The sequence below is a fragment of the Diabrotica virgifera genome, chromosome 8 (genome assembly GCF_917563875.1).
Source record: "Diabrotica virgifera virgifera chromosome 8, PGI_DIABVI_V3a".
Classification (NCBI taxonomy): Eukaryota; Metazoa; Arthropoda; class Insecta; order Coleoptera; family Chrysomelidae; genus Diabrotica; species Diabrotica virgifera.
Genome location: NC_065450.1, coordinates 132,490,930 through 132,517,826, shown reverse-complemented (window position 1 = coordinate 132,517,826; position 26,897 = coordinate 132,490,930). Strand labels below are relative to the sequence as shown.

At 33.2% G+C, this 26,897-nt stretch overlaps 1 protein-coding gene across 3 annotated transcripts in view; it reads left to right on the top strand.

Annotated features, from left to right (window-relative positions):
* LOC126889476 (probable 3',5'-cyclic phosphodiesterase pde-5) overlaps positions 1–26,897 on the top strand; it is a 423,420-nt gene that overhangs the window by 118,224 nt on the left and 278,299 nt on the right. The window contains exon 2 of one of the 3 annotated variants that reach the window (XM_050657797.1): positions 19,844–19,966. The exons of the other annotated variants lie outside the window; for them this stretch is intronic. The gene's annotated coding sequence lies outside the window, so the exon portion shown is untranslated. The remainder of the gene's footprint in view (positions 1–19,843; positions 19,967–26,897) is intronic. 3 annotated transcript variants of the gene reach the window in all.

The window sequence follows — 26,897 nt, the reverse complement described above, 5'->3', positions numbered from 1 at the left end:
ACAAAATATAAAACAAGTCTGGACAGAACAGAGAGCAGAGATCGGAACTGATCACAGACTGGTAATGGCAGAGATGACATGGCGAAAACCGGTACAACAAGAACAGATAGAATACAGCAGAATAGCAATAAAAAAGCTAAAAGATGAACAAAAGAAAAGGAGATACCAAGAAGAAACTGATAAGGAGTTCAAAATGGAGGAGAGATAGAAAATAGAAATGGATATGGAGGAAAAATGGGAAAAATTTAAAGAAGTAATAATAAATAAGGCAGAAGAGATATGCGGAAATCTAACAGTCGGAAAGTTAAAGAAAAAGACGGAATGGTGGAATGCAGATATACAGGAAGGAGTGAGGAAAAAGAAAAAGGCATGGAAAAAATACAATCGCACAAGAGAGGATCAAGATAAAAAAGAATACCAAAAACACAGAAACATAGTGAAAGAACTAATAAGAAAGGGAAAAAAAGAGAGTTGGAAGAAGTTTGGTGAATCCCTAAACCAAAATTACAGAGACAACAACAGATGCTTCTGGAATAAAGTAAGGAGTCTAAGAGGAAAGAAAAGAAAAGAACTCAGAGGTGTAAAAGACAAACACAACAAACTAAAGACAAATACAACAGAAATACTAGAGGTGTGGAGAGAATATTATGAAGAGAAATATATGGGCGAGGAAAGTGAAGAAATAGAGACAGAGGGAACCATAGAACAGACAGCAGAGGAGAAAACCAAATGGAAGAAATAACTACAGAAGAATTGGAAGAAGCGATAAGTAGAATAAAAATAGGAAAAGCGAGCGGAGCAGATAAAATTGATCCCGAAATGATAAAATGGATAGGGAAAGAAGGAAAGAAGTGGTTGCTGGAAATAATGAGAGAAGCATGGAGAACAAACAAAATGCCGAAAGAGTGGGAAGAAAACTTACTGATCCCAATTCACAAGAAAGGAGAAGAATCCAACTGTGGAAACTATAGAGATATATGCCTCTCATCAGCAGTGTTCAAGCTATATACGAGAATAATAGAAAGCAGATTAAGAACAGAGGTAGAAGAAAAACTTGAAGACGAACAAACAGCATTCAGAGCCCAAAGACAAACAGTTGACAACATAAGCATACTACGAAATATACATATATATATATATATATATATATATATATATATATATATATATATATATATATATATATATAACCTTCATAGACCTTAAAGCAGCGTTCGACTCAGTAGACCGGAAAGTATTGTGGAATACTATGGAGGAGCTGGGAATACCGAGGAAACTATTAGAGATAATTAAAAGTACGTACAGTAGAGTGGTGGGAAAAGTACAAATGGGAGGTAGCAGATCACTAGAATTTAGGATGAACAAGGGAATAAAACAGGGAGATAGCCTAAGCCCACTCCTATTCGTCATAATTATGGATCAATTATTTAAAAATGTGAAAATAAGGACTAATCAATTAAAAACAATAATAGGCTACACAATAATAGGTATGCGGACGACGTCGTTCTCATAGCAGACAACCCGAGAAAGATGCAACGACTAATTGATGTATGGACTGAGGAAATAGAGAAAATGAAATTAGAAATAAACATCAGCAAATGCAAGACGATGAAAATAGGTCAGCAGGAGCACGAGATTGGAGGTGAAAGACGAGTGTTCTGTAGAGGACAAGAATTGGAGAGGGTGACGGCCTACGAGTACCTGGGAACGATAATATCAAATGACGGAAAGCTAGACCCAGAAATTGCAAATAGGACAAAGAAAGCTACGAAAATATACTATGCGATTAATAATACGATACTGGGAAAACGGGAAATCAGCCAGGAAACAAAAATACATGTATATAATACAATCACAGCACCAACTCTTCTATATGCAAGCGAGACATGGGTCACAAATAAGAGACATGAAAGTGCCATAAATGCAGCAGAAATGAAGCATCTGAGAAAAATAGCTGGAAAGACGAAGATGGACAGGGAAAGGAACGAAAACATCAGAAACGTGCTAAGCCAGGAACCAATAGAAAAAAAAATTGAAAAAAGAAAACTGAATTGGTTTGGACATATAACTAGGATGAACGAGAACAGACTAGTAAAGAAGGTGACAGATGCCAAAAGACAGGGGAAAAGAAGAAGGGGCAGACCTAGAAAGGGGTGGATGGAGCAAATCGAGGAAATCGGGACAAAGAGAGGGAAAACAGTGCAACAGATGAAGGAAATGGCAGGAGACCGGAAGGCGTGGAAGAAATGGGTAAAAGATGGATAGGTGATACCAAAGTCCGACGCTCTTATAGGGCATAAGGACAACGAGAAGAAGAAGAAGAAGTAACTGCGAATTAAATAATAAAAGTGGCTAACTTTGAACCTAATTAACCTAGGCAAAAAGTTTTTTCTAAAAATTCGTATAAAAATAAAAGCTTTTGAAATCCTAATGTAGATTTACTCGATAGTCAATATTAAAAAAGTTATTCAAATTGTTTAGAAGCCAAAAATGACTCTATTTTACCAAATTTTTTTCGGAATGATAAAAACGACTTTTTAATGATTTTTTTCAATACTTTAAAAATATAACTATTATTATTGCATGTGGTTTCCACAGAATTGCTATGTCATTATTATTTTCTGAACAATAATATTGCGAAAAAAAACTCCTTGCGATAAACAAATTGAATAAAATTTAAACTAATTGACGAATCTTCTTAAATTTTTTTTTGCATTATATGGAATGTTTGACTTGTTTTTGTACAACATGAAAGTCTTAAGGCCATTTTCGCAAAAGTTATAGCACATTTTTTATTTTTGAAATTTTAGTTTATTTTGGATTTTCCGAAACAAAAAAGGATCGGACGAAAATTCAAAAAGAGCCATTTTAAACCTTGGCTCATCTACAAACAGAAGAATATTATAAATAAGATATTTATTTACCCTATTCTTACCTATAGCAATTTAAACGAAAAAACTGTCATTTTTGACCTTTATTTGTTAATAACTAAGTTTCTCGTCCGAACTGTGACGGGCATTTTTGTATTTATAACGTATTAGGTATATAGCTCCCAAAAAATCCATTTGCAGCCTGGCTGCTCATGTGTCCCGGCAGAAACCTTATTTCTCTGGACTATCTGTCAGTATGTGTCCCCATACTCGGGTGAGCTTTTCCAAACAACAGGGAACTTGTACATTTATGTTTAATTTCACAATAATATTCAGTTTCGTTTAAAAATAATATTTCCAAAATTTCATGGCTCAAAACATCATAATAATTTAGCAATATACATTTAAAATCTTGTGTGTATTTAAATCATTTCAAACCAATGGAAAATCTTACAAACACTTCTGACGTCATATCGTAATATTCTTTAATGACATATCTCCTGTCTCGTATAAAAGTATATACCATTTTGTTTATGCTGGAGCTTGATACGGTTTTTGAAGAGATAGTAATAAATTGTGTGTGTGTTTACTATAATAATTTATTCAGTTCTATTTATTTATTATATTTTATTATCCAGATTTAGCCATACGGCTCACACTCCCTCTAAGTGGAAAATTGACTCATCCCAGATACTTACGGTATCAAAAGGATTGAGCTCTGGTGGGACTCTTTCCGTGTTATCGAACCCTAGGTGACTTGGTATGCAGGTGTATCTCCTAAAAATTTTCGTACACTTCTGGCCGTCGCGAGTAGTACAGCTTTCTGCATGGTCTTATAAAGATTTTCATTGAGACCCAGCTTTTTTATGCTTTCGAGGAGGGTCTTCGGAATGACTCCAGTAGTAGACATAATAATCGGTATTGTCTGGGTACTTTTCATTCTCCATTGTCTCCGTATTTGAATTTCCAGATCTCTGTACTTGGCGATCTTTTCAGTAAATTTACTACGTAGATTATTGTTGTTAGGTATCGCCACATCGATTAGTGTTGTTTGTTTTGTTAATTTACTAACTAGTACTAGATCTGGTCTATTGTGTGCCACTGTTTGATCTGTGAGCACAGTGCGGTCCCAGTAGAGCTTGTAGTTGCCATCCTCAAGCATACTCTCAGGGACGTATTGATAACATGGGAGATGGTCCGTTTGGAGAAGTCCCAGTTTGATAGCTATCTCTTGATGAATGATCTTTCCAACTGAGTCATGCCGTTCCTTGTATTCAGTTGCAGCAAATACCTGGCAGCCCCCGGTAATATGCTGGATAATTTCTTGGGCTTGACATCTATATCGGCATCTGTCTGAATTGCCAGTAATGAACCCTCTGTTTCAGGGAACATCTTTCCTGATGTCAACCAATAGTTCGACGCTGTATTGTCGACATAGTCTTGGCTGACCTCATTGGGATGTCGCCCGTGCAGAGGTTTTGTGAGGTGGTTTATGCGTATTTCTGGTTCCCTGAGTTTGATTGGTGTTGTGTCATCTACTGCGCATATAGGATGTAGAGTAGATGTCTCAGCCTGCATCTAAAAATAAGTTCTTAAATTAGAAATTTGTGTGTCTGATTGCTCACCTATATCCATAAGTCCTCTTCCTCCTAAATTCCGTGGTACTGTCGTTCTTTCTACTGCACTTTTGGGATGGTGTTTTTGTGCCTTTGTGAGGTGCGTTCTTACTTTTCGCTGAAGATTTTCTATGTCCGCTTTAGTCCACCTAACAATGCCAAATGAATAGCTAAGCGCGGAACATGCGTAAGTGTTTAGTGCCTTAAACAAATTTCTACTGTTAAGATGTGAGCGAAGCAGCAGTTTTAACCTTCGTATAAACTCAGTAGTTATCTCTGTTTTCATTTGTTTATGGTCAATTTTCCGCGCTTGCTTTACTCCAAGATATTTATACATATCGTTTTCACCCATGCTCGATGTTCTGGCCATTTTGCATATCGGATCCTTCTTTTCCTCTGACTATATTTAAAATACGGCACTTGTCTAGTCCGAAGTGCATACTAATATCATTAGAAAAAGTTTCTACAGTTTTTAGCATCTCATCGAGTTGGTTTCGAGTGGAAGCCATTAATTTCAAATCATCCATATACAATAAATGATTAAGCTCCGCCACAACATTGTTGTCATTTTTAATGCTAAAACCTGCGTCTGTGGAGTTCAATAGCTGAGATAGTGGGTTCATAGCTAGACAGAACCACAGAGGACTCAACGAATCTCCTTGAGACAGGCCCCGGCTGATTGCGATATTTTCAATTTCGATGTTATTTTCACCAGGTATTTGAAGCTTCCACTCTGTCATTATATGCTCTAAAAAGGTACTATATTATCATCGACTTTATATATTCTCAATATATCTATAAGCCATTCATGCGGAACTGAATCAAAGGTCTTCTTGTAATCAATGAAGGCAGTAAAACGATTCCTCATTTTGGAATATGCCTGGTTAGAAATGACTGAGTCGATGATGAGTTGTTCTTTGCAACCCATGGAACCCTTAGCGCATCCTTTCTGTTGAGGCTCTATGATATTGTTCAGAGCACAGTGTTGATAGATACGCCGGGCAACACAGGATGTGTAAAAACTGTTCTATAATGTTTTTTTGAAAACTCAGTACTTGTTGAAGTTATACTTCTTTAGGCGCGATTAAGAGTAAAATTTCATAATATTGCGCGCATGCGCACACAGACAGTATGGTATAAACGTTATACAGGATCTGATTGGGTGTTAAAATCATCTGTCAATAATTGTTCAATATGGAGATTTTGGATAAACAAATAATTAATGTTGTGTATATTAGTTTTTATTGTTGTGATGGCAGAGAAAAAAAGTTTATAATATTGTAGTGACTTTTTAAATAGTTTTTAAAAGCGACAGGTACATAATAATTGTAAATGTTTCAGTAGCCTAATAAAAAATTTCATAGGTTTTTTGGAAAACCTATTTGGAAAATTTAAAAAGAACCTACCAAAATAATATGTAATGCTTTGATTTACATAATTTGATCACCATCAAAATTTCTATCAATATTCACCTAATATATTGTTTTCTTACTCTATGTTTCATTGTATTTTAATATTTCTTTCAATTCTAAATAATTTCAATTCAAAATCAAAATAATTTGGTTATATTCAGAACCGTCAAAAGTTTAATCCGTTTAGTTAGTTGATCTTCGCACATGATGGCACATGGTCTCCGTGGGTAAAAGTTTAAGGTGAATGAATTTCAATACTAACTGCGCTGATAAGCGGGTTCGAACCCCAATGGAAACTTTTATTTTTTTATTTCTTTTATACATTTTATCATTGTAAGTTTATTTATTATATAATTTTTTTCAGAAAATACGTATTTAGTTAAAAATTTTTCCTACATTGTTCAGAAATCATTTGTGGCATTTTTCAATGTGTTTGTTTGTGTGTGTTTTATTCTTTTATTATTTTAATTTTTGGCACTGTTTTAATAAAAATTTTTGAGAAGTAGTAAGTATTAAAATTAGTTTAATATTTAAATAAAATATAAATAAACTGTTTAAAGTACAGTAAAACCTGTCAGTAAAGGCCACTAAAAATGAAAGAACTATTGGCCGATATAGAAAGGTGGCCGCTATTGCCAGTTTTTGTAGTCTACATATAATTGGTTTGGCAAATTTTTAAACTGGCCGTTGGAACAGGTGACCGATGTTGGCAGGTGGCCGTTAACACAGGTTTTACTGTATTTTAATTTCGTTGAAATCATATAATAGAAGTATAACTTCTTACGTGCGTACAAAGTAGACACTCATTCTTTTTGAGTTATTCGTGGTTGAGAATTGGCCATTTTCATTGAAACACGGTTTTCAACGGAACTTTTTCGAACGGTTTTTTGCGAATACCTTAAAAACTATAGATCTAACGATAAAATCTATATAAAATATTTTTGTAGCTTATAGAAAAACAAAGAAATTAGTTATTTCATAAATGTTCTAGTTCTAATACAAAAAGAGATATGATAGGTAAAAATAATTTGTTTTTTGGTGCATGCTCAAATCGGTTTATTCAACTTGAAATAACAGAGAAACGGTCGATTTTAGGTGTATGAGGCTACCAATACCTTTTGTAGTGCTTGAAAAGACCTTTAAATTGAGCAATATTAAAGGTATATTACATATAAACTAAGCGAGAGATGCTGCAAAAAAATTGATGACTAATGTATTTTAAGAAAAAATGAGAAGTGTATTTAACCCTTCATCCTCCAGAATTTTAATGCATCATTTTACTTCTATAATACATTTTATTATAATGTTATTTATATGTTCAAAAATTTGGACGGGTTTAAAATGAATGGTTTTAAAAATCAGATCAGTTTATAGAGCGCATTTTTATTTTTTTTTAAATCTTATTTTTTCTACATGTAACTTGAAAATGATAAGAGATAGAATAATGAAAATAAAAACAGAATGTTTGTCAAACAAAACCCTACATTTTTGTATGTTATCTTTTTTTCGTATCTTTTATCATTCTCAAGTTACATGGAGAAAAAGGAAGATTTTTAAGAAAATTTAAAAATGCGCTCTATAATTTGACTTTATTTTTCTCAAAAACCATTCATTTTAAGCCCGTTCAACTTTATGAACATAGAAATAACACTACATTAAAAAGTATTGTAGAAGGAAAACGATGCATTTAAATTCTGATGGATGAGGGGTTAAATATACTTCTGATTTTTCTTAAAATACATTAGTCATCATTTTTTTTGCAGCTAATCTCGCTTAGTTTGAATGTAATCGACATTTAATGTCGCCCCTTTTAAAGGTCCTTTTAAGCACTACAAAAGGTAGATATTGGTAGCATTATACACCTAAAATCGACCGTTTCTCTTTTATTTTAAGTTGAATACACCGATTTGAGCATGCACCAAACAAACAAACTCTTCTCACATACCATATCTCTTTTTGTATTATAACTCGAAGATTTATGAGGGAACGAATCTCTTTGGCTTTTATAAGCTACAAAAATATTTTATATATGTAGTTTCTTTCGGTAGATGCACAGTTTTTGAGGTATTCGCAAAAGACCGTCCGAAAAGGTGTCATTTTTCAATGAAAACGGCCAATTTTCAACCACGAATAACTCAAAAAGGATTGAGTTTTCAAAAAAACATTATATAACAGTTTTTACTTAGAACTGGGTTCTCTAGCCACCTCTGTGGTTATTTTAACCAAAAAATTGACACCCTCCAAGAAGGGGTGGAAACCACCCCCTAGATAAAAGCACACATCGGCAGAGAGTAGACTTTTTTTATTGAGCTGTTTTCTACTTACATTGAAAATATCAAGTAAATAGATGTAGTAGGATGGAATTCGGAGCCAAATAACCTCATTGACTGTCTTAATTTTACAAAATTCGTAAAATACTTGGTCATCAATTCAGTGAGGTTCAGTTGACAGATAATTGTGAAAATTTTATTGGATATCATTCTTCGTGCTATAAGGCTTTTTGAGTTAAAAAGGGCTGGATTGAAGAAGGGTAAATTGTATTTCGTACTTTTTCTTAAATTTCTACAAATGAAATATTATAACCGGGGTGGCCAAATTATGGCTCGCGAGCCACATGCGGCTCTTTGAAGGATTATTTGTGGCTCTCAATAAATGTAGCTGAATTACTTTTAATGTTTGTGTTTCAAAATGATCCGACGCCCTGAAGGGCACTAAGGATTATGAAAAAGAAGAAAGAAGTGTTTCAAAATGTCTTAAATTATTGACAACAATCATAAAAGACTAAGGTTGTTCGAACGCTAATCAACATTGATCACTATCAAATATTTAATTACTGTCACAACTGTCAATGTCAACTTTGGTTGGGTTGCTGAAAACATAGTTAATTATAATTATGAGATTAGTTTGTCAATTAACATAACAATTATTAACATAATTGATGAACTAATCTCATAATTGTCATCAATAATTATGTTTTCGGCAACCCAACCAAAGTTGACATTGACAGTTGTGACAGTAATTAAGTATTTGATAGTGATCAATGTTGATTAGCGTTCGAACAACCGACCCTTAGTTTAACATCAGGACTTACAAAAGGAGACCCCTTATCACTGTTGCCATTCAATTTGGAATTAGAATATGTAATAAGTACCTACATAAAATATCATCAGAGCTGACAAGGGGATTTGCGAATCGAGGATCAAAACTATTTGTGGCCTTTGCTCATGATCTAGGTGCAGTCGCTCATTCTACAAGAGATGTGAGAGAGGTGTTTTCACAACTCGAGGAAGAAACAGGCAGTCTAGGCCTTCAAACAAATGAAGAGAAAGAAGATGAAATACATGCTAGTAACTAAAAATCCAAGGCAAGAGTTAGGCAGAACATGCAAATCTAAGGCCAAGAGCTAGGCAGAACATAACTATTAATGACCACAACTTCGAAGTAGTAAAAGAGTTTAAATATCTAGGGGCGTTAATCACAGATGACAGCCACATATGAAAAGAGGTCTCAGTAAGGATAGCTGCGTACAATAGAGCGTTATAGTTCTTATTTATTAAGATCTAAGTTGCTAAAACGACAATCTAAATTAATACTGTACATGCCAAATATTCGCCCAATTGCTACATGTGATAGTTAAACATGGGCTCTACATCAGCAGGAAATAAATAAACTGCTGGTATTTGAAAGGAAAGTTCTCAGAATGATAATTGACCATCAAAGAGATGAATTGACAGGAGAGTGGAGAAGGCGCCTCAAAGCTGAATTGGTGACTGTGTATGGTACTGAAAACATCGTCAGACATAAAAGCTAAGATAAGATGGACAGGTCATGTGGCAAGATAAGAGAAAGACAAAGTGTTAAAGGGAGTGTTTTTTGAGAGACGGTAGAAGATCAGTAGGCCGTCACGAAAAAAGATGGAAGGATGATGAAGAATCGAAGCATCCTGAATTAGTAAATGCTGCTTGTAGAATTATTTGCATATTTGAAACGTTGTGAACTGTTTTATTTCACTTTAAAATTCGTGAAATCCAAACGGTGAGAGAAACATTTAATACCTTTTTTTACACTTTTTAAATAATTGTTTAATTGCGGCTCGCGAAAAATTTCAAATTTTGAAAAATGGCTCGGACTATCAAGGAGCTTGGCCACCCATAATATTATGTCACATGACTAGAAATAATTTGCTGCCAAAATAAATCGATTATTTTATATTTGAAATTACGATTGCAATTTATTAATTATTGTAAAAAGTGACAGTTTTTAGTCTCTATAGCTTGAACTATAATAAACTTAAATAACAATGTATTACAGTGAGGTACCTAAATGATTTTGAGATAAATTGAAAGATATCGATTGTAGGTACTTTTGACATAGAATTATCACCCGTTATTAAATTTTTTTTAATTGTCCAACTACGAAATCTACCCCTTATTTTTTTCGTACAACAGTCATTCTGTGTGAGGAATAGTTTACTTAATTAAATGGTGATTTTGTCGGAAAGGTATTTACTACCAGCATTTTTATCTAATCTTGCAGGTTTAGAACGTCTGACTACGAATGTTTCCCATTAATTTTGTCGGACATACTTTTCAATTGATTTTTTAACCTTTTATTAAACTATCAAGCAAAAATCAGACTGCTATTTATCACCAACCTAATTCCTGTTATGTGACATGTTCTACGTGTCGGACTCGTTAAACTTCCCAACATTTTTTCGGACAAACATTTTTTCATATATTATAAATACTATAACGTTTGCTATTGAATAAACTTAAAATTGCCATTTTTCACAATCATAAATTTGTCAGGACGACAAGTTAATCATGTTACACAATTAAAACTTCCCCTGCTCCAGTGTTTCCATACATAAAAGTTTGTCCGACTTGACACCGTTAATAGTCCAAGTAACGGAGCTTAAAATAGGAGAAAACATCGCAATTTTTACAGAATGGATAGATTTGCTTGAAAATTTGAGAATAAGTAGTGGATAGTCCAAGGATCAAAATCTATATCATGCCAAAAGGCGCTTTTACCATGGGGTGGTTGCCACCCCATCTCGGGGGTAGAAATTTTTATTATATTTTGATGGCAAGAGTTGGTAAAAACATTCATTATAAGCAAAAAATGTTCTATACATTTTTTTGATAAAATTAATAGTTTTCGATTTATTCGCTATCGAAAGTGTTAGTTTTATATCGAAAAAATCAATGTTTTTAATCAGTTTTCTACTAATAACTCAAAAAGTTTTCGTTTTATCAAAACAACCTTACTTAACAAAAATGTACCTTTTGAAAAAATAAACAAAACCTGTTTTTTTATTTTCTTTAAGACCAATATTAATCGAGCTATACTTTATTATATGTCGGCTCTTCTTCATCAAATGCTAAATATTAGAGTTTCAAAGTCAAAGTACGGGAAAACTATGCATTTTTCGAGAATAACTTGTTGAAACTAATTTAAAGTATTTACAAATATGTATCTCCAAAAACAAAAGAAACTCAAGCTAAAAAAATTAAGTGACTTATTATGAAAAAAATTAAGAATGTCAATCCCTATTTTTTTCAGCAAAAAATTGATAGTAAACAACCCCCCAATCACCACCCTTATTAAAATTTGTCATTGACCTGATTAGGTTTTCTTGATTTATGTATTGTTAATAGGTTCTAGAAGTTTGATCGGCTTAAAATGATTAGTTTTTAAAAAAATGTAGTTAAAAGCCAATAACGAGTTTTTGTTGTTTGGTAAAAAATGCCCTTTTCTTCAGAATAGAAAGATTAGCATCAGATATACGAAAAAATATTTAAATATTAAATTGTAGCTTATTTAATTCCCAAGAACGTGATTTGCAAAAATGTTTTTACGGCAAAAACTGAGTGAGCTATTGACAATTAAAACTTGTAATATCATGCAAAAACCACCTTTACCATCCCTTTCAATTCCACTTCTTTTTGTAACTGAGAATTTTAAAAGGATTTAATATTATTATCGTTATAGATCTTGTAAAAACCTACAAAATTCTTTTTTAACGAACTTTCTAGGATAAAACATAAAAAAGTTACGGTTAAAAAATCAATAGGTATACTTTTTTGAAAAAAAAAAAGGAGAAATCCAATTGGAAGCATAATAATGTAAGTTAGAGGTGTTTTTAGTCATTGGACTTATTCATTTTTCTTTAGTTATCTATTATTAATACATTCTAGAAGTTCGACTGGCTTAGAATAATTAGTTTTTAAAAAATTGAAGTTTAAAGCGAATAACGAATGTTTGCAATTTGGTAAAAAATGCCATTTTCTTCAGAATATAAAGATTAGCATCAGAGGTACGACAAACTGTTTAAATATGAAATTGTAGGTAATTTAATTTCCAAGAAATCGGTTTGATTAAATTTGTTCTACGGCAAAAATTGAGTGAATCGTAAATGAGTATACCATCGAAAAACATTGATTTTTTAGATATAAAACTAACACTTTCGATGGCGAATAAATCAAAACTATTAATTTTATCAAAAAAAGTATAGAACATTTTTTGCTTAGAATGAATGTTTTTATTAACTTTTGCGGTCAAAATATAATAAAAAATTTCCACCCCCGAGATGGGGTGGCAACCACCCGCATGGTAAAAGCGCCTGTCGGCATCATATATATTTTGATACATGGACTATCTACTACTTATTCTCAAATTTTCAAGCAAATTGATCCATTCTGTAAAAATTGCGAAGTGAAAAGCTTTGGTTCCTGGACTATAAGCTATGAACAAATTTCTAGCTTGCTATTAATAATTTTCTCTGGTACGCTGGATCCAGGACTAACAATAAATACATTTTTTTTGGGATTATGAGTTTTATTAATAGGTCATAAAGCTTGTGAATGAGAAATCTACGTAAAAGTGATAATCTCATTTTGAAAATGTGTATGTAATTAAAAAGTGTGAGCACTAACCTTAAGTACACAACCAGACGTTCTCTTGGTGGAATACATATCCTCCAGAAAGCGTCGTTCTTCTTTAGCATTTCTTGCAAATTATTAAGAAGGAAATGGAAGGTATTTTGTGTCATTCGAAAATATCCGCAGAACTTGATTTCATTATCCATGAGAAGGGGAAACAGGGTATTAAATTCTCTCTCAGTGGGTCTTGATTTCCATGCACTGTCCACTCAAATCCTCTTTCTTCGCCCCTCTAAGTTTTCTCTTCATTTTCTTCCTCTAGAGCCAAGACAATCATTGCCAAATCACTTTTCCGAAATTTTGAAAACAGGATAGAGACAGACATACAGATAGAGACACATAGACTAATAGCCGCTATAGGTGAAATTTGCTAATCATTTTAGGCACGATAAGACCCTATAACTTAAATAATAGAACCTAAAAGAAAATGTATGAACACTGTGCCGTCACTTTTTAGTGGCAAATGCTTCGACAGTGGCGCATCTTTCCACTTATGGACGGGATAAATAAATTAAAAGGTACCCTCCCTCACTCCCAGAATTTAATTTTTTTCATTTTTTTCAGTTCTATGGGATTAAAAAATAAGACTCAGCGCAATTTTAACCCACCACCTCCTTCCCCCTTTCCCCACCATCAAAAACTTCATTTTTCGTTTTTATTTTTTTTAGGTGGAAAGCCATCAATTTTAAAATTTAAAAAAATTCAGGCGTAGTTCACGCTTTTACAAAACATGTCTATTTTTTATAGTTCCGTACATAACCTGTGTACATAACCTCAAAAAAACGTTTTAATTTTTTTTTTTTTGAAAAAGCGTATAACTTTTTTTGGAGACGGCTGGAGGTCTAATTTTTTTTTCTATTTTGTGTATTTTATCAAATATTATGATCTTAACGTTTTAGATTTTTCTGTAACGTTAGCCACCTTAAAGAATCTACAAACTATTTTTTGGAGGGTTTTTGGGGATTTTCTCTAGTTTATAGACTTCAAAATAGATCAAGTCTATGTTTTTTTTATAGATTTTATGTAAATGAGTCTTTTAGAACATTTAGAAATGGGAGAAATACGTTCAATCTCCCAAAAACCCCATAAAAAACAGTTTTGTGAATTTTTGAAGGTGGCGAACCTTACGAAAATATCTGAAAAAAATAAAAAACGTAGCGTTTGATTTAAATACACAAAATAGAAAAAAAACTAAACATTCAGCTACCTCAAAAAAAAGTTATACGCTTTTTTCCAAAAAAAAAAATTAAATTTTTTTTGAGGTTACGTACCTAAAAACGCATCCCACCTAAAAACAAAAAATGAAGTTTTTGATGATGAGGGATGGGGCAAGGGGGTGGTGGGTTAAAATTGCCCTGAGTCTTATTTTTTAATCACATAGAACTTAAAAAAAAATGAAAAAAATTGAATTCTGTGAGTGAGGGAGGGTACCTTTTAATTTATTTATCCCGTTCATAAGTGGAAAGTTTGATGCGCCACTGTCTACGCATGTGCGACTAAAAAGTGACGGCACAGTGTTCGTAAGTTTTCTTTTAGGTTCTACTATTTAATTTAAGTTATAGGGTCTTATTGTGCTTAAAATGATTAGAAAATTTCAACTATACCGGCACCTAGTCTAACACCAGGTTGAGAAGACTACGGAGGTCGCTCGAAACAGTGACGGCAAGTGTGTTATCCTAGGGTTATGAATAGAGGTTGTGTGATAGCTCTTTCGAAAGGTTATTTAATGCTCTATTCGCTAAAATAAACATTAACATAATTATTTTATACAGTGCGCCCAAAGTTTTATTTAATTAAATTAATTGAGACAAAAACAAGAATGTATGTAATATATTCAATGCAAAATACATTTTACTGCTGAAAATGTTAATTTAAAAAATAAACATTGCTCTTCACTTAAATTAAATGTTTAAACTGCTAAGAGGCAGATTAAACATTTAGGCCGGGGTAATAAGACAAAAATATACCATGTTCGTGACACTTTAACAGCCAGGGTACTGAAGCGTTTTTTCGACAGGTAATACCTATAAGAACAAATTGTAACTATTTCCTGCGTAGGATCTGGCTGGTATTTTTATTTATAAACAATTTAATGTCAAAAAATGGCCTTTTTCCCTTTTTTTTTTCAAATTAATGGAATGCGGTAAACCTTATGGTTTTTTTAGAACAGACATCTTCGAGAGAATGGAAAAAGCTTTAAAATGGCGTATTACAAAGTTTAATACACTCATTTATTGTTAATATAAATGCGAAAAAACGTCGAAATTAAAAAAAAAATTTCTCAATAACTATTGTACCAATAAGTATAGAGCTTTGAAATTTTTGTCAAATGAGGGTTCTTTAGTGCTTAAAATGTGACAAAAATTTCAAAATGATTCATTCAATTACTTAAATTTTATGCAAATTATTTATCCCAGAGAGCTTTTTTTGCAATAACATAAGTCAGAAAAAAATAATGTTAGAACCATTCTACAGGTGTCAAATGAAAGAGCATGAACTAGACTTTCAAATTGGTTTAAAAAAAGTGAATAAAAAAATGCATTTATTAGTAATAAATAATTATGAAAAAGTATCGTCAATTTTTCTTTTTGTGAATTCTTTTAACTTTTTGAATAACTTTTCCAAAAAAATCTATTTTTTACCGTTTTTTTTTTGGGTGTATAACTACCAAGTACTGTTATTTATATGATAATTAATGAAAAACTGTAATACATATATATAATTTATTACATAAAAAAATATAAAGTTTATAAGGAAAAATTGAACATACTTTTGCATAATTATTTATTACTATTATTTATTAACATTACATTAACATTACATTTTTTATTAACTTTTTTAAACCAATTTGAAAGTTTAGCTTATGCTCTTTCATTTGACACCTGTAGAATGGTTCTAACAATATTTTTTTCTGACTTATGTTATTGCAAAATAAAGCTCTCTGGGATAAACAATTTGAATAAAATTTAAACAATTTAAAGAATTGCTTTGAAATTTTTGTCTCACATTAAGCACCAAAGAACCCTCATTTGACAAAAATTTCAAAGCGCTATTCTAATTTTTACAATAGTTATTGCTAAATTAATTTTTTTGAAATTTCAACCTTTTTTCGCAATTGTATTAACAATAAATGAATATACAGGGTGTCCAGAGACTCTACCGACAAACGAAGACAGGAGATTCCTCATATAATTTTAAGACATTTTAACCCAATTCATCCAGTCCGAAAATGATTCCTAAGGGAGCTAGAGCTCTTTGAACATGGCGTCTTGTAATTAGTTTTTCTTAAATACCTCCAGAACGCTTCTATTTAGAAGAACAAAAATTGTTACACTTATTTATCTTCCAGAGATAAATCGATTTTCATTCATTGCGAATTTCTAGTACCGGTCATAGGCGTCCGTTTTGGGTAGGGCAACGGTTATTTTATCTCATAACTTTTTTGTTTTGAACTTATAGGCATTTTTGATACTGGATTATTATATACTGAGATATTCTAGTACTAAAAGGTACTCTTGATTTAAGTCGGTAGGACACACCGTTTTCTGGAAAAATCGATTTGAACATTTTCGTTTTTTAAATTTGAAAAAAAATTAAAAAGAATTTTCAAAAAAAAGATCAGTGTATTTTACCAACTTATAGCAGGAGTAACTTTTAGTACTAGAATACCTCACAATTTAATAATCTAGAGTCAAAAATCCTTAAAAATTAAGTACAAAAAAGTTATGTGATAAAATAACTTTTGACCTACCCAAAACGGACGCATATGACCGGTACTAGAAATTCGCAATTAATGAAATCGATTCGTCTCTGGAATATAAATAAACGTACCAGTTTTCGTTTTTCTAAATGGTTTGTTTTTGAAATTTTTTTTGGAAATTAAAAAAAACGAAAAATTTTCAAATCGATTTTTCTAGAAAACGGTGTGTTTTACCAACTTAAAGCAACAGTACCTTTAAGTACTAGCATGCCTCATAATTTAATAATTCAGTATTAAAGATGCTTAAAAGTTAAAGACTTAAAAGTTATGCGATAAAATAACCGTTTTCCTACCCAAAACGGACGCCTATGAACGGTACTAAAAATTCACAATAAATGTCGTCGATTTATCTCTGGAAGATAAATATGCTTACCAATTTTCATTTTTCTAAATAAAAGCGTTCTGGAGTTATTTAAGAAAAACTAATTACAAGACGCCATCTTCAAAGAGCTCTAGCTCCCTCAGGAAGAATTTTCGGACTAGAAGAATTGGGTTAAAATGTCTTAAATTTATCTGAGGAACCTCCTGTCTTCGTTTGTCGGTAGAGTTTCTGGACACCCTGTATTAAATTTTGTAATAAGCCATCTTAAAGATTTTTCCATTCTCTCGAAGATATTTGTACTAAGAAAACCATTACTCTTACTGTTTTCCATTAATTAGAATAAAGAGGAAAAAATACCGTCTTTTGGCACTAAATTGTTTATAAATAAAAATGGCCGTCAGATCCTACGCAGGAAATAGTTACAATTTGTTCTTATAGGTATTAGCTATCGAAAAAACGCTTCAGTACCCTGGTAGTTGAAGTGTCATGGAAAAAACCTTATTACCCTGGACTAATTGAGTTTAAGCGAAAAGCAATATTTATTTCTCAGATAAACATTTTTCCTGTTTTCGGACAACAGTAAAATGTATTTCGAATTAAATTATATATTTAAATTATATATATATTCTTCTTTTTGTCTTAATTAATTTAATAAAAAAAATTTTGCACACTGTATAAATAATTATGTTAATGTTTATTTTAGTAAATAGAGCATTGAATAATCATTCGAATGAGCTATCACACGACCCCTATTCTCATTAAAAAAAAATCATCGATTACGTCATTTCGCCTAGATGGATGACGTCACTAGTATGCTAAAAATTGACCTGTTTCGGTATTTATCTCCAGAGTCAGCCATTCTCAGGAAAATAATTTTATTCCAATCTAAACGTCCTCACTGCATTGTATAGATATATGTATAAATAGTTATACATATACCTATTGAGAATAATTATAGCGATTAATTTATTTTATTTACACCTTATCTTACAGTAAACAAAGTGATTAAAATTACATTAATTCATAAGATGTGGTCATTTCATGTCCGGCTTATATACCGTGGTTTATTATTTTAAGTGATTTTGCGGCTGCGCTAGCCCTTATCAAAGACATTATCGTACATAGCTGGTAACTGTTTAGTCAGTGTACATACGGAAATTAATTATACCATATAAAAACCAAGACTATTTGATAATTTATAGTATGATGTCTATAACAGGGGTGGCCAAGCTCCTTGATGGTCAGGACAATAGACATTACAATACTAATGGTACGGGAGCCCAAGCGGCGATTTTGTGCGTTACGCGAGCGCGTCAAAAAATCACATGAGGAAAATTTACAGGGGACCTTGTCCCCTGTAAATGTACCCCTAAATGGGGGTTCCTATTTAAGATTTTAAAGCAACCACCACCCCAACTCCGTGGGGTGTCGTGTTTGGTGTCATTCAATAGATTTTTGAAAAAAATTGAATACGTATTTTTCAGTTTTTCGATCTGATGTTCATTTCGCGAAATATTGCGGGGGCCCTATAAGTCTTAAAGTTATCCCCACTCCACCTCCGTGGGTGAGTCACGTTTGGTATCATTCGATAGATTTTTGAAAATACTGAACACGTATTTTTAGTTTTTCGTTCTGATGTTCATTTCGCCAAATACTTAATTTTTTATGTGAAACTGTGACTCGCCCATTTCCTTACGGCTCCGCTCAAATCGTCACATTTTTGAAATACACCCTGCTCTTTAAGTACTTAACTTACCTTGTCTTAATCTGACGTTTTCGAGTTTTTATAACGATAGACTTTTTTACGGGCAGCCCCCAACGCACGCCCCCTGTTAATAGTCCATACATGGTAGGGGTACATTTACAGGGGACACTACACCATTGTATGGTGGAAGGGATATGATTATACAGTGATGAGCGTGCTAATACCGGCAAAATAGCTCAAAAGATGGAAAATGTATTAAATTCTGAGATAAAATGAAATGAACCTAGTGGAGGTGTTAAATTTAGTGATAGTAACTTATAGATTGCCATTATATTGATTGTTTCCCACCTTTAGACGTATCAGCGAAGTATGTCAACTAAAACTGTCACTGTGACAGTGGCATTTCTCAAACCCGTCTGATACGGCTAAAGGTGGGAAACAATTAAAATAATGGCAGTCTATAAGTTACTATCGCTAAATTTAACACCTCTACTAGGTTCATCTCATTTTATCTCAGAATTTAATACATTATCCATCTTTTGCGCTATTTTGCCGGTTATTAGTGCGCTCATCACTGTATATATTGCGTTAATTCTAGTTATTATTTTTTTCGTTTTGGGCCCGGCGAGGCCGTCTATGGGGCCGACGCCCCTAGGCAACTGTTTGCTTTGACTAATGGTTAATACGGCACTGTTTGTACTATGTATTACTCAACATACCTTTTTTAAGGGAAAAATTATTAATAAAAATTCCAAGTGAACTTAAACATCATACAATTTTACTCCAAAACGCTACTCTTAGTAAAATTCGATACTGTGTATTTTAGACCTATCCTGGAGACAGTGTTACCTTTTTTTGAAACACGCTATATTATACAAATGTATTTATAATAGGCCTTTGCTTATGTATCAGTTCAAAATCTGATGGATATTTTTACTGCTATTCTATTCTACTCCATTCTATAAACGGTAATGTTTGTTGGTTTGACTTTTTTATTAGAGTAGTCATTGTACCTTTTTAGGTACTAAACCTATTTTCCTTGACTTTTAGTATTTCATCTATTACCGGTATTGCACCATTAAATAAAACATGTTGAGAATTTTTAAAATTTTAATGAAGGTTTATTGTAGATACACTTACTATCTTTACTTAAGGATTTAGTTAGTAGTTGATTGGCAGACATATCCGCGTTATAAATATACTCATGCTTTTAGGCGATACAATTTTTACCAAAATTTTCGTAGTCAAGAGTGATATGTACGTGGATTTATTTTGAGTTAATGAAAACATGATACTGTGGGAATTAGGTGTATTGTACTGTAACTGAACGTTATAATGTAAGTAAATTTTTATTTCAGTAAAAATTATTATTCATATGCTGTATATAGTATCTTTCCTATATTTTTAACAGTATTTCATCGATAATTTGGATTGTACACACTTAAACACCAATCAACTTTTATTGTTTATTCTATACCTACTACAAAATTTTATTTTTTTTACAATCACTTGATAAAGAAGACTTTTTCGCTTGTCGATGGCAATGAAAGTTGACGTTTACTGCGTATCGTCACTTTATCGCTGTAGCGCGTAAAGTTTGATTTTACGCGCGTTGTCCGTAGCAACCGTACAACCATAAAATAAAAACATATTGAACATTCAAACTGAAAGATATAAAAGTTCATGTTATGACATTATAATGGCAGATATGAAATAGTTATAATAAAGTTAATGATTCAAAAATAGTTTCATTTTATTAAGTGATTGTAGAAAAAATGTTGTATGTATTACAGGCGCAAAGTGACATTATTGCTTTTGAGTAATTACCGCTCTCCGCTCCGCTACGCGTCGAGCGGCAACTCTTACTCTCAAGCAATAACCCAGGCAACCAAGTGACGTCAATAACGCCGAGGAAACGTCAGCTTTTGGTTGAATATATACACGTGTTTGAATATTACGTCGTATAAACGTCTTTTGCAGGTGATTTTAAATACGTAAGATTAATGACGTTAGAATACGTTTAAAAATACGTTTTCATTTCAGAGTATTTCAGACAACCCAAGTCTGTCGTAACAAAAATGGGAGGAGCTTAACGGGTTAATGCTTATAATGTTAATTTTGTATATTGACCTTTATAAGCCTTAAATGGTCATAAGAAATTTTTCATTTATTGTTTACATGCTTTGTGTGGTAAAAAAGGGCTTTTCATTTAGATATTTAGTTGAAGAAAGGTGTTAATTAAGATATTTTTATTCGTTTTTCTCAAGTCAGTTGTGAGTTAGTTTAATGCAATAGTTCTTGTGATAGTTCTTCTTGAAAACGGTTTGAGGTTATGTGTTTATTTTGGTGAATATTTTCTGTTAATGAGCTAATTATGTGTTATCGAATTTAATTAAATTAATTTGTTAATAAATTATTTATTAGTTTATATGTTGTTTCAGTTGTGACGCAGTAAGTATACCTTAGCCTATAAACTAAATTTAAAACAGTTAAATGAAAAATTGCAACACCAACAATACCCATACGAATAATTTATTATCGTGTATTTTTAAAACCATAAAATGAAAAATAATCTAAAAAAAACGACATAAAAACTACCTTTTTTATATTACCTATTTAAAACGTGATTAAAATTACGTCAGTTATGGTGGGACATATTCACGTGACTTTCGACGTAGAAAAAACGTGACAAACGGTGGTTTGCTGATAATTATGACGTCTTTTTAACGTTTTGTAAACGTTATTTGGTTGCCTGGGAATGTATCACATTTCGCTCTTAATACATAAATAACTATTTATACGATAGGGCAGAGTTTTCCAACCTTCTTTTGTGGTGTTGGTGATTTTTTAGGTGAGTAGGACAGAGAATTAAAATAAAATATGTATTACATAAGCCCTTGGCTTCGATAGTCTTGACTAATATTTCTTATTCGGATAATTCACTCCAGTCCATTATTTCCATTTCTTCTATGTCAATCAGAACGACAAAAAACCACTTCCTTTTTGGTCTCCCTCTTCTTTTTATCCCTTGTTATTTTGCTTGATTAATATAGACCAAGGTCTGCTTTTTCCTAATGAAAAGGAGATAGAACAGGTAAAGCATTTTAAATACCTTGATAGCTGTTTAAATGTAAATTGTGACTGATGACGAGATAATCGATCGAAATATCAAGTAAGGCTTTTATGATCTGGAAACTAGTTTTATGTAACAGAAACCTGTCGATGAATATTCGCAAGAAGGTCCTGAAATGTTATGTGTAGCCCATTATATTGTATGGTTGTGAGATATGGATGTTAAAAACCTCAATTCTAAACAAATTAGAAGCGTTTGAATTGTGGTGCTATCGACGAATCCTATAGATATCGTGGGTTTCGCACACTTCCAATGATGAATTCAGAACGTCTGCTCATAAACATCATAAACAGGAGAAGAACAGAGTATTTCCATATCATTAGAGGACCTTCTTCTTCTTCTTGTGCCACTCCTATCGGAGATTGAAAATCATCAAGGCTACCCTGACTTTGTTTACAGCTGACCTAAAAAGTTCATTAGTGGTGCACCCAAACCACTCTCTCAAATTCCGCATCCACGACATTCTTCTACGACCTGGATTCCGTTTTCCTTCTATTTTTCCTTGCATTATATTTTGAAGTAATGCGTATTTATGACCTCTCATCAGGTGACCCAAATACTCGAGTTCTCTTCGTTTTATCGTTAACAAAATTTCCGGGTCTCTTCCTATCCTTCGTATTACTTCAAGATTTGTGATTCTTTCAACCCAACTTATCTTAAGCATTCGACGGTAGCACCACATCTCGAAACTTTCAATATTTTTTATGTTGATCTGTTTGAAAGTCCAGGCCTCTACACCGTATAATAGCGTGTTAAATACGTAGCCTCCTAGCATTCTTAATCGTAGAGGGATGCTTATACCTCTGTTGCAGAAGAATTTTCTCATCTTTATGAAGGTCCTGGCAATTTCGATACGTCTCTTTATTTCATAGTTTTGGTCTCCAGTTTCGTCTATTAAAGTTCCCAAGTATTTATAATTTGATACTTTTTCAATTTGAATGCCGTTTATACTAATATGTGCTGGTTGTGTCATGATTTTACTGAAAACCAAATACTTGTTTTTTTTTTGATATTAATGTTTATGCCATAATTGTTGCAAGCAATATTTATGTTTGTAAGTAATCGTTGTAATTCTTCTACTGTTCTTGCAACTAGTACAGTGTCGTCTGCGTATCGAATATTATTTACAACCTCTCCATTGATTACGATTCCTTCATTTGCTTGCAAAAGGGCTTCCTGACAGATGCTTTCACTATATACATTAAATAGCAGTGGTGACAAAATGCATCCCTGTCTTACTCCTCTACGTATTTCTATTGCTTTTGATATCTCGTTTTCTATTTTGATGTTAGCTTTCTGATTCCAATATAAGTTGAGAATTATTTGCAGATCTTTATTATCCATGTCTTTTCTTTCAAGAATGTCTCTTAGCCTATCGTGGCGTACTCTGTCAAAAGCTTTTTTCAAAATCGATAAAACATGCATGTACTTCTTGATTAACGTCTAGGGATCTTTGTGTAAGAACATTCAAACCGAAGAGAGCTTCTCGAGTACCTAGTCCTTTTCTGAACCCCATCTGTGTATTACTAATATCTGACTCCAACTTTTGATAAACTCGGTTGTGGATGATTTTTAGAAATATCTTTAGTAGATGGCTCATTAAAGATATTGTTCGATGTTCTGAACATTCTTTTGCATTGGATTTCTTTGGCAGTGTAACGAATCTAGACAGCAGCCACTCTTGAGGTATAATACCAGTATTGTATACTGTGTTAAATAAGTGCAATATTATACCTATTGATTCATCATTCAAGAGCTTTAGTAATTTAGTAGGAACCTCATCGGGTCCATTTGCCTTTCCAGTTTTGGAATTTCTAAGTGCCATTTCTACTTCACATTTTAGGATTTCAGGTCCCGTTTCACCATTTACCTTGTCAATGTTATTTCTGTTGTCTTCAAACAATTCTCTTATGTATTCACTCCATCTATTAATTTTTTCTGTTAAGTCTATACTAATATTTCCGTCTTTGTCCTTAAGCAAACTTATTTGATGTCTTCTTTGGGTTCCTGTAAGTTCTTTGACTTTTTTATGTATATTGAATGTGTCATACTTTTTTCATAGTCTTCCATTTCTACACATTGTTCTTTAATCCATGATTCTTTGGCCTTTTTTATTAATTGCTTTGTGTTCTTATCAACCTCTCTGTATTTTTCTGAATTATTCTTCAATTTGCGTCTTTCATCCATTAGTTCTAGTATGTCTGGTGTCATCCACACCTTATGTTTCTTTGGAGATTTGGTTAGGTGTTTCTTTCCCGTAGTTCTTATTATAGTGTTTATATACTTCAGTTTTTCATCTATGTTGTCTGTTCTGCGGATTTGGTTTTCTGCTACACTGAGGCCGGTGTTGATTTATTCGCGCACTGTTTGTCGTCGGTGTTCACTTTTAAGCTGACTTAAGTCTAACGCTGGGATGATGGTTTTTCTCATTTTCTTTGGTCTAGCTTCTAACACATATACTACTGGATTATGATCCGAACCGATATCACTTCCAGGGTAAGTTTTAGTAGATTTCACGGCATTACGGTATCTTTTTGTCACCATTATGTAATCTATTTGGTTTCTGATTACTTTTTCTTGTGTGTGTTGAGGTGACGTCCACGTACACAGTCTCCTTGGGGGTAATTTAAAGAATGTATTAGTTATTATTAAATTTTCGCTTTGACAAAACTGAACTAAACGATCACCCCTTCCATTTCTATTACCTAAGCCGTATTCACCGACATTTTCTCCAACTTTACCCTGACCTACCTTGGCGTTCAGATCGCCCATTACTATGTTAATGTGTTGTCTCTTTGTTGTTCTCATCACGTCTTCTAAGTTATTAAAGAATTGTTCTATTTCCTCTTCGTCTTTGTCTGCTGTAGGAGCGTATACTTGTATGATGTTTATTATGTTCTTCTTATCTTTCAGTTGTATTAACATCACGCGCTCTGAGAATGGAGTAAAATTTGCTACAGCATCTTTCCATTTTTTTGAGATGATGACTCCAACTCCGTATCGATGGGTTGTGGTGTCACTTCCGGCATAATAAAACATACCATGATTAGTTGTGGGGCATTTGCCATTTCCTGGCCATTGTGTATCGCTTATGCCTAATATGTCTATACCCAAACGATCCATTTCCAACACGGCGTTATCTAATTTTCCCGAAGAGAATAAGCTCCTCACATTCCATGTAGCAATTTTTATGGTTGTCTTTTTCTTATTACAAGGTTTCGCAGGTTTACGACCGAGGAAGCCTTGTACTTATCTATTTGTCTTCCTCTGCCGGATCTTGGTGTCCGATGTCCATGATCAGTACTTCTCCTTTGCATGTCCACCATGATGATTACTACTAGGGGTACTCTATGAGTCCTTAATGCAGTGGTTCCCCGTTGCCTTCTGCATCCTTATGCCGTTGACCATTCTGTAGGGTTCATCCGCCTTCGAGACCGATTTCTCAGTCTCAGGACAAAAGAGTGCCCTAACATTTACTAGCTCATCCACCCGAAGCTGTTGGCTAGCAAGTGGAGATTGCTTATACCGGCAATCGCTCGGTGGTTACCCTCACTTAGTTTAGCCTACAGACCAATGCAGTTGCCCAGGGTGTGGCACGTGAAGCCATAAGTGACAGTTGGATGTCTTATGAGGACCAGTTACTTCGAACCATCTCCCGTATATTACGCTCGATGTGGCCGTTCTCATAAAAGGTACTACCTCTATAAAACACCACAACACCCCATTAGAGGACCTAAATACCATCTACTTCGCGTTATAGTACAAGGTAAAATGGAAGGAAAGAGATGGATTGGTCGGAAGAAACTTTGATAACTGTAATTGCTTAGACAATGGTGTGGTTCCACAGAAGAAGAATTATTTCGCGCAGCAGCCGATAGAGAAAGGTTGCAGGAAACTGTAAACATGATGATGACCAACGTCTGAATACGAATACGACACTTAAAGAAGAAGATTCTACTTGCAAAACTCTTAGGAATTTTTTTTCTCTTTCTTTTGGAATTCGGAAAACACATCCCAACCATCTAACTCTCTGTGCTCTGATTTTATATGTTATTGTGGGTTTCTTATACACCTCGATTAACTACTGGTTTGTTCATCTGCGCCATTCCTCGTCAGCCTTCTTTATACCACCAAAAAGTTTTCTCAAGATTTTTCTGTTCCAAATCTCTAACTTTTCTTCTTCTTTCTAATTCATCTCTCATTCATCATTATTTTTTCCGATTCAAGTTTCACATGCATTCAACACTGTTGGTTTAACTATTGTTTCACATGATCGAATCTTCGCTGCCTTGGAAATGTTTTGGCCTTCAACAGTGCGTTTACTGATCCTACTACTTTGCTACTTTTTAAGAACCGTTTATCTATTTCTTTCTCTTCGCCTCCTCTATTTGTACCTATTGTTCCAAGGTACTCAAATTCAGTTACCTTCTTAAATGTATACGTTCTCTCATTCATCCTTAGAGTGATCCATTTATTTTCTTCTGCATTCCCCCCTCTTATTTCCGTATACTTAGATTTTCTTGATTTATATTCACGCCATATTATGTACAGTAATGAGCGCGCTAATAACCGGCAACATAACGAAAAAGATGAAAAACATAATACACTGTGAAGTAAAAAGAGATGTAACTATGTAGTAGAGGTGGAAATTATCGAAATAAACTTATAAATTAACATTACATTATATAGTTTTCCAACTTTAGATGTATCGGAGGAGTATGACAACTGTCACTGTGGCAGGAGAATTTTATAAAACACTCCTGTCACAGACGTCTAAAGGTGGGAAACTATGTGATGCAATGTTAATTAATAGATACGTTTATATCGATAATTTCCACCTCTACTAGTTTCATCTCTTTTTATTTCACGTTGTAGTATGTTTTCCATCTTTTGCGTTATTTTGTTGTTTTTCCAGTAATTTTCCATTTTTTCTGCATAATCGTTTAGCTTCTCTCCTTTTAGCTTTTCAGTGCCCTTTACTTTTTTTGTATTGCTCCTAATATTTTCCATTTTTGCGTTGTTCTTCTGTGCTAGGATTACCTTGCAGTCCTCATAAAACAAGTGATCTTTCTTTTCTTTTTCTGCTTTCCCAATCCTAGGATCTGCCGCTTATATCATGATTGTTTGTATTAGTT